Genomic DNA, 18,389 nt, shown 5'->3' with positions numbered 1-18,389 from the left:
TGGCTAATCCTTTTCAATGACATGGAAATTAAAAAAGAAACTGAGACCCTTTTCAATGTTAAGGCTATAGCAACAAAACAACAAAAATGAGGATTTGTGGCATAACTCCCTGTCTTTCTGGTACAATATTTAATTCTGATTGGTCTTGGCCTAGCTTCTTCACAGTAATATAGATTTATACCCCTAGGAAGTCTAAGAAGTAGGAGTCATTTGAACCTCCTGGAACTGGTTTCCTCAGCTATTCAGGAAATTTCTCAAAACTTGGTTTACTATCAACAGTTTTTGACTAATGATAAACTGAGAGCAAATGTCAACCTATAAAGAGAATATATTCATGAAGGGAATATATTCATGTTCAGCTACAGAGTATTTTGTGGCTTAAGGTTTACAATGAGTCAGAGAAAACTTTTACGGTTAGTGAGATCTGCTTATCAAAATATTGTCACTGTATCATTAAATTTTGTTTCCATTAATATGATAAAGCAGTAGATAGTTATTGAACAGCTCTTTTCTTGGGTGTGGATCTCAAGAACAAGCAGTCCAAAGAGGAGGTCCTTGCTTTTCACATAGAAATTTATAAAAGGGGGCCCCATGCTCTGATTTACCAGGGATAGGATGGGAGCAGAGCTTAGCCTGAGGTTACAGTGACTCAACTGTAGTCCCTTTGTCCTGCTGAGGCTTTAAAAATGCACCTTGTTCCCTTGTTTCTATTCTATGGGCTTGGGTAGGATAAGGATCGGTAAAACTGCGTTGCTAGGAACTATTAACCACACGTTCCAATGCAGCCTTGAATGGATCTTCTCTTTAGCATCCGCAATCCAAGGACTGCACCAGGGTGATGACTCATGCACTCCTCTTTCTCCAAACATGTTCCCTTCACAGTGTACAGGATATCTATATATAACTTCACACTGTGACCTGTCTCTCCTCATCTGAGTGACGAGCAGAACTCAGTAAAACAGGCTCAAAATGGGAAATAGGACATTTAGACATGGCTGAGTTGATATAATGGTTGTGATGTGACTCAAAACTCACAACCACATAAAAATGTCAAAATCAAAGGAAACATTGTTTTTACAACCAGGTTATAAAACAACAAACATCCTGACAATTATACCAAGTCTATCCTTAACTTCTCACTCTCACTTGATCTATTACCTTGTATCTGTGAGCCTTGATGCTTCCCTAATCCTTGTCTCATCTACAATATGCTCCTTACCTTATTCCCTCTACTCCAGTGGTAATAGTGTTAACTAGCAATGGTGTGAGCCTGATCTTTTCCCGTTCATTTTTTCCACAAGTATTTACTAAGGGCCAGACACTATTTAAAGCACTAGAATGAATATGCTTTACTTTCTTTTTCCTTTCTTCTTTCTCTCTCTCCCCTCCTCTCTCCCCTTTCTTTCTCCCTGCTTCCCTTCTTTCTTTTGTAGATTGCATAATTATTTTTGCATAGAAAATTTCATCTTTTGTCTTTTTCTAGCTGAATAAAATATTTCTAATTTCAAGATAACTAAGTCACCATGTCATAGCATCAAATAGCACCAAAAAATGCTTCAGCTCATAGAAAATATTCCAATGTGGTATAATTTAAAAAAGAAATAATCACAGTTTGACAAAAAATACTTTAAATGATCCTATATATAAAAGGTTCTATTCATCCCATTAACACTATTGTACACTTACAAATATTGTACACTTTCAGAGACTTGTACAAAGAAAATCTGTCTCTGACTTTCCTCCAAATTTAGAAAATCTGGATATTTTACAATCACCTGTTTTAGCTTAAGAGAAACACAATTTACTTCTTCACTTAAAAATTGTATGTACTCTGGTCAAAATAGAACAATTCATGTTGTTAATGTATCTCCTCTGATATCATATGTAACAAAAGTATATGAAAATATAAAAAGGAAAATCCAAAACACATGTCTGAGTTCAAAAGCTATTGAGCATCCCTGTGTACCAGAAACAAGAGAAATGTAAAGGGTTAAACAGAGCTAAGGTTGCAGCCTCACTGGGCTCCAGTCCTGAAGTAGACAGTGGCAACTGGGAGTTCAGGAAAGGAAAATTAAAGGTGTTCTGTAAAAATTAGAAGACTGGTTCCAAAACAGGGACTAAGTGGGGCTGCTCCTGGTGAAAGGAATTTGAAAATCTTCCGCCACCCACTACCTTGGGTGATGGCTTTATAGAGTGCTTGCAAAGCAAAAGGACCAAACTGGCCTTGTACCTGAGGAACTGCACCAAATGCCCCTGGCCTAGGTTGGGACCTGATGTCTTATCCTTGCTAAGACATTGAGCAGGTGTTCTACAGTGCCACACAATTTCTAGTTTAGAGGAAGTGTTTAGGAAGTTGCAAGAACAAAGCTTCAAAACCACTAGATTGAGAACTATGAAGAAAAAGAAGGCCAGGGAATCTCTTTCAAATGAGGCTGCAGAACAAAATTTTAAAACATATGGAGAATTCTAATGTTGTGAAAGTGATCTAGGCAAAATTCAACAATTGCAACAATTTCGTTCCAGGTAGAATTTTATAGAACTATTTAGCCAAAACTTTAGAATAAGTATGATTTGAATGTTTAAGGAGAAAAATGAAAAAAAATTATATATTTTTTAGAAAATATGAAAAAATAGATTAATGAAACAAGTCAAGTAAATTAAAAGCGTAATGACCAGATATCTTGGAAATTAAAAATCTATTGATTGAAATAAATTCTTAATCCCTTTCACCTTTTTCACACACCCTCCTAATGCCTCCCCCATCTGACAATTATCACTTCGTTCCCTGAATCTGAATTTGTTTCTATTTTGTTTGTTCTATTTTTTTAGATTCCACGTATAAGTGAAATTATATAGTACTTGTCTTTCTCTGACATATTTCACTTAGCATAATACTATTGAGGCACATCCATGTTGTCACAAATGGCAAGATTTCAGTTATAAAAATAGTCACAGGGATATCAAGTACAGCATAAGGAATATAGTCAATAACTTTGTAATTATGTGTGGTATCAGATGGGTACTAGACTAATCAGCGTAATCACCTTCTAAGGTATAATCACTATGTTATATACCTGAAGCTAATATAATATTGTATGTCAGCCATAATTGAAAAATAAAATTTTTTTAAAAGTAAGTGCTAGGTAAAGGAAAAGTGTCCTCTAGCAAAAACAAAATAAAATGAGGATAGCAAATGATGTCGAACTAAGTGAATAGATACATTCTTTTTCTCACTTGTAATATATAAAGCATTTACATAAGCAATTGAATACATTTAGAGTCAGGTTTGCTTAGAATTGTTTTAAAAATCATCCAAGGTGACTTTTTGGGAAACATGGCTAGCTTTGTCCTCTCAATGGCATTGTGCCTATAAAATGGAAAGCATTTGCAAGTTTTTGCTAAAATAATGACTATTTGAGCAATAATCATTGTGAACAGTATGAATAAATTACTCTTATAAAAACAAGAGAAATAAAAAATTCAAAAGTTGCAGTAAACTTTAAAACAGAGACAAGGAAAAAATAATAAATAAGAAAATATTATTGTGATTTCATCCAGATCACAGCATAGGGAATAAAAAGTGGAAGAAGGTTAAGTAGAGAGATCATATGCCCCAGTATCCCTGGGAAAATTCCAATTTACATCTGTGGTCCTGATGTAATTTTTCATGGCACTTCCTTTAACTCTTAATTATGTACCAGTTTAGGCAATAAGTTGTATGGTTACCCAAGTGTTGAGAAATATATGAAATAGACTGAAAAACAAGTAAGATTGCCAAAAGGAAAGAATAGAGAAAGTCATAAAGGATATTTGAAGAGAAAAGAGCTGTGAATTTTCAAAATGTGAATAAAGACATGCATCCTCAAATTGAAAGTGATGTATAAGAACCAAGAAAGATCTACAGTTATCCCTTGGTAACTGTGGAGGATTGGTTTCCAGGATACTCCGCTCCTCTCCTCCCCACCGCCCCCTGCAGTGGATACCAAAACTCACTGATGTGCAAGTCTTTTTATATAAATGGCATAGTATTTGCATATAACCTATGAAATCCTCCCATATACTTTAAATCTACTCTATATTACTTATAATACCTAATACAGCATTAATGCTGTATAAATGGTTGTTATACCTTATTGTTTAGAGAATAGTGACAATAAATAAAGTCTCTACATGTTCAGTGCAGAGACAACCATCATAGGTCTAACTACATTGTACATGTCAGCAACAACATAACTTATTTCCAAGTATTTTTGATCCATGTTTGGTTGAATCTGTGGATGCAGAAACCATGGATACAGAAGGCTGACTGTATAAAAATAAATTCACACCTAGACTCATCACACATAGTTAAACTAGAAAGCATCAAGAATTAAGAGACACTCTTACCAACTTCCAGGAAAAAAGACAGATTAATAACAAAAATGGTTAATTAAATATTAGACCCAACAGATTTCTCACCAGCAACAATAGATACTATAAAAAAATAGAGAAATATGTTCAATGTAATGAGGGGAACTGTTAGTTTAGAATGTATGGAGATAACAAAGCAAAAAAAAAATGTTTCTAGAAAATTTTTAACCTATAATTGATTGATGTATATTTAGATTTTAAGGTGTTAGAGGAGGATAAAAATACTAGATGACTTTAGATATTTTTATAAATAATTATGGTTATTCTTCTAAGGGAATTTGAAAGTTTATTGATATGGTTTCAGAATCTATACTATATCTACTCTTTTTATTGAGGCATAATTGACACGTAATATATTAGTTTCAGATATACAATAGAATGATTTGGTATCTGTATACATTGTAAAGTAATCATCCTAGTAAGTCTGGTTAATATCTCTTTACCATACATAATTATAATGTTTCTCTTTTTTCCTCATGATGAGGATTTTTAAGATCTACTCTCTTAGCAGCTTTCAAATATGGAATACAGTTTTATTAACTATAGTCACATTGCTGTATATTATATCCCCACGACTTATTTATTTTATAGCTGGAAGTTTGTATATTTTGACCCCTTTTCCTCATTTCCCCCTCCAGGCCCCCTAGCAACCACCAGTATGTTTACTGTATCTGTGAGCTTGGGTTTTTTTGTTTGTTTGTTTTGTTTTTAGATTCCACATATAGGTGAGATTATATAGTATCTGTTTTGCTCTGTCTGATTTATTTAGTGTTATGCCTTCAATCTCTGTCCATATTTTTCCAAATAACAAATTTTATTCTTTTTTTTTCTGGCTGGATAGTGTTTCAGTATGTGTATATATCTGTGTGTGAATCACATTTTTTTTTATCCATTCTTCCATCAATGGACACAGTTATTTCTATATCTTCACTATTGTAAATAATGCCATGAACATGGGCTGTATGTTTCTTTTCAAATTAGTGGAATTTTTTTTTTTTTTCAAAAAATACCTAGAAATGGAATTGCTGGACCATATGGTAGTTCTGTTTTTAATTTTTTGAGAGAATACCATACTGTTTTCCACAGTGGTTGAACCAAGAAAGAAATGTGTGTGTGTGTGTGTGTGTGTGTGTGTGTGTGTGTGTGTGTGTTTTTAATAATGATGATGGGTCAATTCATTATCTAAATGGGAAAAAATAATCTTGATATTCTACATAACATACAAAAAATTATTCTGATTGGGTGTATGTATACATGAAAGAAAAGATAACAGAATATCTATGACTTTAAGATAGGCAACTAATTTTCTAGAGAAAAATAATAAGTGAGACATAATTAAGAACCTTTGTTCATCAAAAGACCCCAGTAAAAGTGAAAGGAAACTACATACTGGAGAAAATACTTTCAGTATTTTACAAAAGTTTATTATTCATAATAAGTAAAATGTTCCTATCAAGCAATATAAAAATAGTCCACAGAAAAATGGCCTTGAACATTGAACAAGTAACTCATGGAAGAGAATAGATACATAGATGATAAGTAACAAAATACTCAACATCATTATTCACCAGGGAACTGAAAATTGTGTACGTGTAACTACACACTTAGAGTAGGTAAAATCTAAAGAAACTAGTAGAACCACATATTGATGAGAATGTGGAGCAACTAGAACTTTCATGAACTATACATGAGAATATAAATTTATACAAACACTTAAGAAAATGATTTGGCAATAACTAAATCTGAACACAGACATAACCTATAACCCAATAATTCCAGCATCTTACTCCTACATATATACCTCACATAACTATGAATGAAAGACCAGAATAAGAATGTCTAAAACAGCATTTATCATAATTACCAAACACTGGAAACAATCTAAATGGCCAGCAAGAGTAGAATGAATTACTAAATTGTGGTGCATTCATGCAATGGAGTACTCCACAAAAGGCAAGTGAATGAGTAACCAGTGCATCCAACTTCATAGGTAGATCTAGCAACATAGAATTGAGCAATAGGAGTGAGACACAAAGAGTTCATATTTTACTATACTATTTAAGTAAAGCTCAAAACAGGCAAAGCTAATCTATGGTAATTGAGACAGAACAGTAGCTAACCTTAGGAAAGGAAGGGGAGAGACTGGGAGAGAGCATGAGAGGAGGCTTGGAGTGCTATCAGTGTTCTACTTATTGATCTGGATTGTTCTTACATGGGTGTATTTACTTTCTGAAAATTCATTGAAATGTACACTTATGCATATGCTTACTTCTGAATGTTTACATCAAAGAGGGAAAAAGCAAACTTTAGGTGATTAATGTATGAATATAAGTAATCTTAATATCTTCCAAATTAATAGCTGAATCAAAAGGAAGATGAATAAGAGACTTGGAGGATTTGAAAGAAGAGGAAGAGAAGGAAGATTAAGGGAGAAGAAAGGAAGAAAAAGAAAAATACAGACCCATTTATCAATCCAACAGAAAGTAAGATTGTAGGGGGAAAATAAAGAAAATGGGTGGTAAGCAGAAAACCCAAATGACGATGGTAAAAGTAAGCCTAAATGCATAAGATATCAGAGTGAATTTGAATAGATAAAACTCACCTATTAAAATACAGAGATTATCAGATAGAGTAACAATAATATAAATACATCTATATGCCAGTTATAAAAGGCACACCAAAAACCAAACCAAAAAGAAAATTTGAACATAAAGTTTTGAAAAACTAAGATCTTACAGTAAAGTGCATTACAAAAAAGTAGAGAATAATCACCAAGACAATAAAAACTTTTACACCTAATAATATAACATTGTATTAGAGCAAACTGACAGGATTATAAAGTAAAATTGACAAATTCAGAACAATAGTAGGAGGTTTCAAACACTTCAATGAGAAACATATATTCAATAGAAAAAGATAGTAAGAATATAGAATATTTGAACAACTAGGCTGTACCCAGTCTCTTTTCCTGTTCCTATGCATCTCCAAAATATACACACCAAAATCCTTAGGCTACTAAGAAGTAAAATTCAATAACCAGCTCTTAAGCTGCATCTGCTAGAGAAAGACCCTCAGACTCAGAGAATATGGAAGGGAACTTAAAGAGAATTCACGCAGACTACACCATAACTAAAAGTCTACATACAGGACTCATTGAAAATATGAACAAGGTGAAAATGTAATGCCATGAGAACTATTCAAACAGAACAAAAAATAGTATGAAAAAAGTAAAGCAACAAGAGCAACACAGGAAAACATCTCATTAGTGTTTTATACTATAGAAAGGTTTTTTTAAGAACTTGAATAAAATAATAGCTTAAATGTGAGATGAAAACAACACAGAATGAAAGAAAAAATGGAAATTGAAAATATAGAGAAACAAATTGAAACAAAATAACACTGTTACAGAATAAACAAATTGCATACATAAAGGAATCAAATGGACATGGCTACAAAATAAATTATTTACACAGAAAAGTCTTGAGATAAGCACAGGATAATCAAAGGAAAAAGATAAAATGATTAATGAAAATAGAAGATAATAGCTATGGAGGCATGGCAAAGATGACATTATATAAGTGTGCCTGTGTTGAAGAACTTAATAATGAATCAGAACATGTATTCAGTAGAAAATAGAAAAATAATCCTGAAATGCAAGAATAAGAGATGTCACAACTCAAAAGTTTATGTCATACTCTAAGACAAATAGATTCAACAGTATCAATTAAACCATATTCTTCTTATTGAACTTTGAGAATAATATAAAATTCTTCAGGTATCCAGAGAGAAATAATAAGTCTCTTATAATTGAGAACAAAAGTAGACTGGCCTCAGTCTTCCCCAGAGTAACATTCTAGACTAGAGGACAATGGAGCAATGCCCACTAAATGCCAAAGGAAAATAAATCTGATCCAAAAATACTATATCCAGCCAAGATTCCATTCACTTAAAAAGATCACAAACAGATATTCTCAACTGTGAAAAAATAAAAGGATTATATCATGCTTTAACTGTCTTGAGGAGGAAAAAATGACTCAGTGATGGAATATAGCCAATCAAGAAATGAGTAAAGGCACCATGGTAAATGGTGTCTCCTGCCATATTGAATACTGAAACATAGTAATGTCAGAGCATTATGAGAAAGTGTGAACCAGTATTCTACACCCAGCCAAGTGATTCTTTAGGTTGAAAGGACATAGACATATACAGTCTGCTATAGCATGAAAGAACTCGGAATACAGCATTTACAAAGTATCTTTGATAAACATCTTGAAATAAAATTCATACAATAAGAGGAGATCCAAATGTAGAACTTAGGAATGAAGATGTAGTAAAAAAAAAAAAAAGATGATAAACATTAAATCTATTTAAATACAGAACTAAGAACAACAGTAAGAAATATGATTACGAAACAATATTGTCAAAACTTTAAAATGTTTAACTTCAGTGGCTTAATGTCAAGTAAAATAAAGTTAATATTTTTAAAATTAAAAACAATGTAGACTTTGATAGTGATTCAAGATGACAGACTGAATAGATATGTTGATCAGCTCTCTCCCAAGAATGGATTAATGTAATAGTAAAAATATAAATAAGATCAAATAGGACAAGGTAAGGGCAGTAGTTTACAAAAGAGTCCAGTAAGTTTTCAAAAGCCTGAAAAGCAGATGGAGGGGTGAAAGTGTGTGAAGAGTTCTGGGCACAAAGAAGCCAGGTTAGATAGAGGGTTAGAGGAGATAAAAAATTTAAAAAACTAATTAAAAATGTAAATATTATTTACTCACACTAAGTTCCTCACCTACTCTTAGGCCCAAAACCAATGCGAAATTAAATAAGACAGTTTGTTTTCAAATAAATAATGTCAAAATAGAGATGTTAACATTTTGGATAAAACCTATTCTGTCTTCTCATTTAAAGATTCTTCAGCTTAAAAGCCAGCTAACCATTCACCTTTAAACCACTTACACAGAATTTCCAGTCCAGTTTTTCATTATTCTAAAGCAAAGAACAACTATGTATTATCTGACAGTTGAGGGAAACTAGTTAAAGAATAAGACCAAGATAAACATGATAAAACACACCAAGGAAGAAAGATAATTTAAGGAATGGAAAATAACTTTAAATATCCAATTATTATTATCCTGGAGATATGCTAAAGACAGTTACATGCATATAGCAAGAATAGGCTCCATGAAAAAGGCACAGTGAAATAGCAAGAAAAAAAATTTAGAAAATTATATATATGGCTATTAAAAACAAATAAACAAGGGAGAAGAAAAATCTCAAATAATGGACAGGAACATCCCACAGCTGAGGATAGATATAGGTGTTCAGATTGAGAAGACCTAGGAAATGTCCAGTACGAGTGAAACAAACACCTGTTCATAAATATAATATTGAGAGTTTTGAGAACACCAAGGATAAAGAGAAGATCCTAGAAGTTTTCAAAGAGAAAAGATAGCAACACTGACTTCTAACATGTAAGGAGAATTGCCTCCAAAATTCTGATGAAAACTGATACTGAACTTAAAAGTCCTTTTTTTTTTTTTTTTTTTTGGTTCAGCCATTTTATAGAGGAGGAGAATACAAATAAATCCTCTATCTTCAGATCATGGCAATTTTAATCTATCCTATAAACATAGCCACTAAAATCTATTATTAGGAGAAAATGTGGTAGTCAAAGAGGGAAGAATTTAAAAGTTTTTAGCTAGCCAAATTGTTAATCAAGTGTGATGGTAGAAAAAAGTATTTTCAAATATCTAAGGACTCAGAAAATTCATCTCCCATGCATCCTTCTTTACAAGGTTCCTTAAGAAAAAAACAAGAAAGTAAGAATGAGAAAGGCATAAGATGTAGAAAACAATAAATCTAATCTAGGACAATGAATGGGAGATTTAAGACGACTTCTGTGCAGCAAAATCAGTCCTGAAGTAAGGTCTAAAAATAAGTATGCGGTAAAAAAAAAAAAAGGTGTGCGTGTTGGGGGAGTATTCTATAGACTTGATAGTATTCTTGAAACAAAGAACAAACCTAAGGATTAGCTAAAGAAAGGAAAAGCATTCAGAAGTTTTGAAGGGCAGAGACACTGTACACGAATAGTGTGTTATCATGTAGTCATTGGTTCAGTAATGAACCATATTTACATAGTTATGATAATGTAAAGCAATACTTGATTTTTCAACTTTTAAAGTCTAAACAAAAACAAAGCATGAAAAACTTAGCTGTGGTTATAGAACAGAAGGCAGTTTTTTTGGTCTTGCCATTATGAAAGTAAAAACAGCTTGCAAGAGTAAGAGACTGAAAGAAGCAAGGAATTGAGGGCCTCGCCTTAAAAGGTAGGGGAGTCAAGATAGACTATCGGTACTGGGACACAAATAAAAGGAAAATATATATTATTGGTGATACAAAAGTGACTAAAAGAGTAAGAGTAGTTAATGTGGCAGGAGGGAGAGAGGGGAATTTAGGGAAGTATAAATGAGCTAAATTCTCATTTACCATGGCAGGAAGTCTAAAATAGATAATCCAAAGAATCAGAACTAATTAATTCAGAATTTTAAAAATCTAAAACAGAATAATACAATTACATTAAGGTCTCTTTTCAAAAATAATTTTTACTGTTTATTCATCTATTTAAATAAATGTATAAGATATTTACAATAATATTTAATATTTCCAAATGGTGAGAGTTAAGGAGTTTTTACATCATTCTTTGTATCTTTCTGTATTCCTTGAATAATTTACTTCTTTATGTCACTTTTATAACAATGACATCATTATTATATATTCTGAATACTGGGAGGGTGATCAGTAGAATTAAATAATGGAATGAAAGTAGAAGCGGGGAGGCCCAAGTGAGAAAATATAGTGGTGTGGGTAGCATGCTTACACTGCAAATGAAGAGTAACAGCCTGTTTCATGAGATAATTTGAAAGGAGGGAAACAAAGGACTCATTGACTTGAATGTTGATGGTAGACAGAAGAGGAATCAAGGATGATGCTGAAGTTTCTCCTTTGAGCTGCTAGGAGGCATGAAGGCCATGGACAGAACATAATGCAGTATTTCCAGGTTTAGACAAGTAGAGGCAGGGTTTAGATTTTGGTGTCATATGGCCTAAATTTGAATATCTGAGGAACATACAAGTAATAATCATATAGTCAGTTGCTTACCATACAAGTTAAAGCTCAGGTAAGTCCATGCTGGGTATATAAATTTGGAATTTGTCAGCAAATAGGCAAGCTATGACAGCATTCGGTTAAAGCCTGAAATAATCTTAGGGCTATTAATACTCTCTAACTACTTACTAGTTATTAGATCAGAAATCTTAATCGATTTTATTTCATTGTTTTCATTTTTCAGAAGACTAATTTCTGTTTCATCCATTTCCCTGAGTAAAAGAATACTAATATATGGTCAGACATACATGGATTTATAGAATGTTGGAACTTAATAAATCTTAGATGTTATATGCTCTAATTCTTTTTACACAGGTAAGAAAACTGAGGCTCAGTTTTTCTAAAATGAAATAGTTGGTGACAGAAGTAGAAATAAAACATAAGTTTTTAGATTCTCAATCTATTAGTGTGAAAGCCCTCCCTCCCTGACACGCATATCCTGCATCAAAAAATCGAAAAGGGCTTGTTTATCAGACTCTATCAAAGTCAAGTGAAAAATCAATCTTCTCCAGTTTCTTTGGCTATAATCTGAGAGAGAAATATATTGCAATATCGCATACTTCAGAAGACATGTGTAAATCACTTTTTAAATCACAGGTGAAGAATTATATTGACTATATTTTGAAAATGAGAATCTTTTTGCATATATTATCAAATAATTCATTTCTTTTTTTCCAATCATTTCTTAGATTCATAGTTTATTTTCTCTCCTTATTCCAATATCTTCCTAAATTTCTGCCTAGAAAAATTTCCAAAAGGAGAGGAAAATTACTCCTCACTTGTATTTTTGTCATTTGATTAATTTTTTTCAAATTATATCCAAATTATTCTACTTGTTTTTCACACTCCAACAGGCAGCCACCTGCCACCTCCTTCAGAAAGGAAATATTCCATCACATTTTATACATAAATAACTTCTATCCTGGGAAAGAAAATGCACAGAGCACTATTTACCCTTACTCTTACAAATATTTCATTTGGATTTTGTAGTGTTATGCTAATATGCCTTTGTGGATATTATATTTAATCCTCCCATTCTCTTTTGAGATCAAAATTAGTTCCTTTCACCTAAAACATTTTCAGTTGAATATTAACCTTTACTACTTTTGAAAATGCTCTGTCAGGTATTTTTCTGTACATTTATGAGGCACAGAGGTGATTCTGTGATTAATAGTTTCTGAACAATGTTCTGTTAAGGCCATATAACCACTATGTACCCCCCAAAAGCTTACCAATTTCATTTATCCCTACTTCTGCATGTGGGCAAACTTAAGATGCGCTAACAAAGGTGTAAAAATATATTTTCCTATTACTCTTACTCAGATATATATGGCAGGGGATGGATGGAGAAGGCCACAAAGCATGGTCCCTGTACTCCTGACTTTTCAGCAGATTGTACTAAAGACTTGGAAAGGACACTTTTTATTGTAGTAATGGCCAGAGATGTGTTTACCATGAAACTATTGAAGATTAGTCCCTAGTAATATGTTTGCATGGTCGTACGCTTTAGAAAAATTTGCAAAAGAAAGATATTTTTATTGCAGTCAGTTAAGACTATTGTCATTTTCTACTGCAACTTCTCTTGCATCATATTTCCCCTCCTGGCAGGAGGTCCTAGAGCAGCTGTGGAGTGTTATGATCAGGGGGATGTGCTTATGTGGTTCACAGTCAATTCCTTGCAGAGTCATATCACTATTAGTTACTCCGCATAGGATTTGCTTCCTGAAAAAAATCTGACCATTTCCTGTGACAGTTCACTCAGCATTTTATACAAAAGTGCCCATAATTCCTACTCCCACATACTGAAGGAGAAATGAATTTTGAAATATCTGGAAACATAAGTTAGACTGTGGAAGTTTCTTCCAATAATCATTGCATAAAATTGTGAGCGAGGATTTGGCTTTTACTAACTCTCAATCAAAATAGAAGTTCTCTCCTATCCAAAGTATACTGAATAATAATCTGAAATTTCACAATTTATACATGAAAGAAGCTTGGTAAAGATTTTCTCTAAAATTGACAATCCTAAAATTTTATGATATGAACAATAAGTTGTAAAAGTAGAAAGTTTTTGAAAAATTGAATTCTATACATTTTGATCAGTGTTGCTTGATGAAAAACTGAATTACCTTTCTATTTTCTGTATAAAAATATTACAAAATTGGCATTCCATGAAAAGATGATCAAAAGTTTATAGTCAAAAATAAAAATAGATATTAGGCAGTTGGTTGACAAGAAAAGATATTTTTTCAGGATTTTTTCTCTTTGTGGTATTAGTAAGCTCTTAAAAGTTATACTAAAACATGATGTTGCTCATTCTAAGTAAACATTCATATTTGTACGTTGCTTACTGTTCATAACTCTTTACTGTGTTTCTTAAAATGGATCATGAAAATCATATACACTTCAGACTTTAAAATGTCTGGATCCCATTGGTGATCAGACAGCTCCATGAGTCTTGTAGACATTCTAATTTGAATTAGGCACAATCTTGGACAAAAAGACAAAAAAAGAGAGAATAGGAGAGACTTCCTTCATGCTTTGGGACTGTATATTATTTACAAAATTGGGAGCTCTGAACTTTAACAAAATAAAAACATTGTTCTAAGGTAATGATTCTTTGAATTTTGTATAATTTATTACAAGGAAGGAGATCAGAATGGAGTCTCAGAAGATTGATAAAGGATGAAAATTTCAGGAGTGGTCTATCTTCTGGTAGTGCTTACTGGCCAGGCTGGTAGGCACTAATTACAAAACAATGGCTCACATCCCCATACATGAATTTAGCCCTTGTCACAAGTTACATAAGCTTAGATAGGTTTTGATACCTCAAGTCATATATTTGCCATTTGGAGATGTAATGAGTAAACTTAGGGAAAAACCCTAAAGAAATAAAATTAGGAAAACAAGCTATCTAGAGACCACAAGTTGCCATGGAGCAGCTCATAATTTTCTGAAGCGCAAACTACAAATATAGTCACCTTTAATTGTACCTAAGAGGTAAGAAATTATGAGTCAAGGTAATAAAGAGATTTTAGTGGTTGTTACCTAACAAGTAAAACAGTCTTCAAATACAAGTATTTTGTTTTTAGGTGCATTGAGAAGAGCTGGGCTCATTCCAAAGTATTTTCCCAAAGAGTCTTTTATTATTGTTTCCACCACCTTCTTGAAAACGTAAACCTTTTAGGAGGCATGACAAGAAATGAAACCTCTGTGACTTCAAAGAAATTCTATCACACAGTTTTCCTCTTTAACTAAAACTGGGAAATTAAGGTTAAAGAAGATGTTACTGTGGATGAAGGGAAAGTAAAATATTGAGGAAAGAAAACAGAAAAATGAGAACATGAGTTTCTAATCCTGAATGTGGACCAAGCCAATCTGATTGCAGTCTCCAAAGGAAAGTTGTTATATGCTACTGATGGAAAATTGTCTTTAGATGCTCAACAGAATAGAAGTACACTCATGAAAAATTATTATTTTGCAGTCTGATTTGTTTTTCCTCAACTTTTTATTTAAAAAATAAAAATGTTTAAATATAGTACAATAAAAATCTATATACTCTTTACCTAGATTCACCAATGAACATTTGCCATGGTGAATCTTCCCTTACTTCTTTCCATGTATGTCTTTCCCTCCTTCTCCCCACCCCAACCTCTGTGAAACCTTTTGAGAATAAGTTGCAGATATCATGACACTTCATCACTTTAGCATGTATCACAAAGACATTTTCCTTCATAATCACAGTATCTTCCTAACCATAGTACTAAAAGATTACCACTCATGGGAAAGTTCACATTGATAGAGTAATACCATCAAATTTAAAATCTATATTCTAATGTCTTTAATTATTTGAAAATATTTCTTATATCTGTCTTATTTTTCCAGGATCATATCAAGAATCACTCTTTGCAGTAGTATTCATTTTTCCTTAGTTTCCTTTACTCTGGAATAGTTCCCCTGACACCTTTTTCTTTTTCTTTTTTTTTTTGCCTTTCACGACATTGACTCAATTGTTCTTGTTAACAATTGAGGCCAATTGTCTTATATAGTGTCACAAATTTTAATTTGATTGTTTCTTTATGATTAAATTCATGTTAAACATTTTGGGCAAAAATACTACATAGGTATATTTCCCATGGCTTCACATCAGAAAGTATAAACTGTTGGTTTGTTCAATTATTGCTAATACTAACATTGATCACTTGACTGTGATAGTGTTCCCCAGTTCTCCACATTATAAAGGAATCTTTTGAAATTAATATGTAATCTGTGGGATAATACTTTGGAAAGTCCCTGTGAATATATTATTCCCAACTTTTTACTCAATAGTTTTTCTATTCATTAATGATTTTTGCCTAAGTATATTATTATATTTGTGTTTGAAAAAATGGAAATTTCTAATGCTGTTATTATTTCTACAGTCATTAGTCTGGCATTCATTTGTAAAGATGTAATTTTCATATCCCTCTACCTCCTTATTAGTATTACTGTGGATTTATGGGTTCTTCTTTTTTCATTATGTTTTAATCTATCTACTGTATTATTCTTTTTGATGCTCAAATTGTCTGAAACATGGTAAGTGGGATTCCATTAAAACAGCTCTTGGACCCTTTTGACATGTCCCCAGACTTGGGGCAAAAGATGTCCCAGGCTCACCTATCACTGTCTTGATCCCTTCTTAGAACCAGGCATTTCTGCAAAGAGTTGGCCCTGATTCCTTTTAGTGGGGAATGTTTTTAAAAACTGAGATCAGGATGTTGGTAACTAGTACGATGTCATCCTTCTAAATGCATTCAGTGAACAGAGCAAAGAAATATCTGTATATATTTTTTTAATGTGAGTTCACACCAATAGCTACAATTCAAATCCAACATTTTCACTATTCCATATTAGTATCTACTTTCTCTCACAGTGAAAATATTGGTTCCCAATGACATCAGTATATTCACTAATTTTCTCTTTTCTATAGTATATACAAAATAGGTCAAGTATCACTACATCAATACCATTATCAACAACAGAACTAACAATGAAGTTCAGAATTTCTCTGCAGTTTTTCTTGTACTTAGAAAAAAAACTTTAATGAGATACAGTCAGGATACTATGTTCAAAATTTACTTGAATGAATTTTTTTTTCTGTATAATTATATCACCAATTTGACATAGAGTTAGGTTTATTTATATCCAAATGTAGAGTTATCCTTTTTTATTCTTTTTAATTTAATTATTTCTAAATATGCAAAACATTTATGTAATTCAAAAATTAAAACTGGACTTTCTGAAGAGGTTCATGACTAATACTATTCCTTCTGCTCCATTCCCACTGACCATCTATGGGTAAAAGATTTTGAGTTTTTAGTTTATTTTTCCCTTTTTTCTATTTTGCAGTACACATACACATATCCATAGAAGAACACACACACAAACACACACACACACACACACACACACACACATATCTGTAGCTATATAAATATGTATATAGTCTCATTTCTCTTTGTTATACAAAAGATAGTATATTATATACACTTGCGTGTTTTTTTCTAAATTACAGTGTATCCTGGAAATCATTTTTTATCAATTCATAGAGCTCTTCCTCAATCTTTTTCTACTTGTTGGATATTATTGTATCACATTTACTTTATATTTTAACTTGGGAAGAATTAACTATTTCATGTTGAGTCATTCTATCTAAAAAGGAAGACTATCTTCATTTATTTAAATGTGTCTGTGCCTTTCAAGTGTATTTTAAAGTTTTCTTTATATTGATTTTACACATTTATTTTTAAGTTTATGCCTAAGTATTTTATATTTTTGGTGGTTGCAAATGAAATTTTTCTTCTATATGTTTTCTAACTGGTCGTTGTTTATAGATATGAGGTTATCAATTTTTATACGTTAAAATTGTATTCTATTACATAGAATTTATGCATGTATTAATTGTATTATTGACTCTTAGATTTTCCAAGAATTTTATCTTCTCAATCACAAATAAGAAGTTTTATTTCTTTATTTTTCCTAATTCTCATGCCTCTACTTATTTTGTTGTGTCTGAATGCATTTTCCAGTATTCCCAATTCAACATGAAATAATAGTGAAGATAGTGGGCAGTTTTTGAGACAGAAAAATGTAGTGATGTTCCATTTTCTGTGGTATAGTAAGTGAAGTCTGCCAGAGCAATTGGCAAATGTCCCCAGGCAGGAAACCTGCTTTATTTGTGATACTCCAACAAATGTGTTTCTATGGAGTTACATTTAAGATCCAGTTTTCTTTTAAGGAAAGGAAACTTTCTGATATTATCTCAAAGAAGCTTTGGAGAAATTCTTTTGAATTACATGTACCAAATTACTGTCTTTCTCTCTCTGTGTTGATGAGGTACTCTAATAAAAGCCCTCAAGGTCCTGTTGATAGGAATAGGATATGCCTTTGTGGGAGCAAGTCTTAGGGCAAAAGCCAGATTCCAGTTACTGGTAGGATAATGGAAAACTGAATTCATCTTATTTTTATGATTTTAAGGTATTTGAGTCACTCTCTTCTTAAATGTGTATGTGATTGGAGATTATTTCAATGTAAGAAACCTTGAAAAAAAAATTTTAGTCACAGGGCAGCAGAGAATGTATCTTTTATAATGTGGTCTGGCCAAATGTATGTAACATCAAGACTGTCATCTTCGTTTTAGGTTACTATTACATATAAATGAACATAAATTTATAACAGTGGGGACTTCTTAATCACAAGGACTCCAGTATAAATACTTAATAGATTTTCTGAAAATTTTATTTAGTAAAACATAAGCCTTGGGAGTA

At 32.3% G+C, this 18,389-nt stretch overlaps 1 non-coding gene and 1 pseudogene across 1 annotated transcript; both read right to left on the bottom strand.

The window, feature by feature from the left end:
- Window positions 1–18,389, bottom strand: part of LOC118613705 — a 72,599-nt pseudogene that overhangs the window by 9,955 nt on the left and 44,255 nt on the right.
- On the bottom strand, window positions 9,960–10,099 carry LOC118606498. The gene has a single exon (XR_004952461.1). It is a non-coding gene; the product is annotated as a small nucleolar RNA SNORA29 (small nucleolar RNA).

This window comes from Rousettus aegyptiacus, unplaced genomic scaffold, assembly GCF_014176215.1.
Source record: "Rousettus aegyptiacus isolate mRouAeg1 unplaced genomic scaffold, mRouAeg1.p scaffold_m13_p_1, whole genome shotgun sequence".
NCBI lineage: Eukaryota > Metazoa > Chordata > Mammalia > Chiroptera > Pteropodidae > Rousettus > Rousettus aegyptiacus.
Note: the sequence above shows the minus strand (reverse complement) of the source record. Positions and strands in the feature narration are given on the sequence as shown.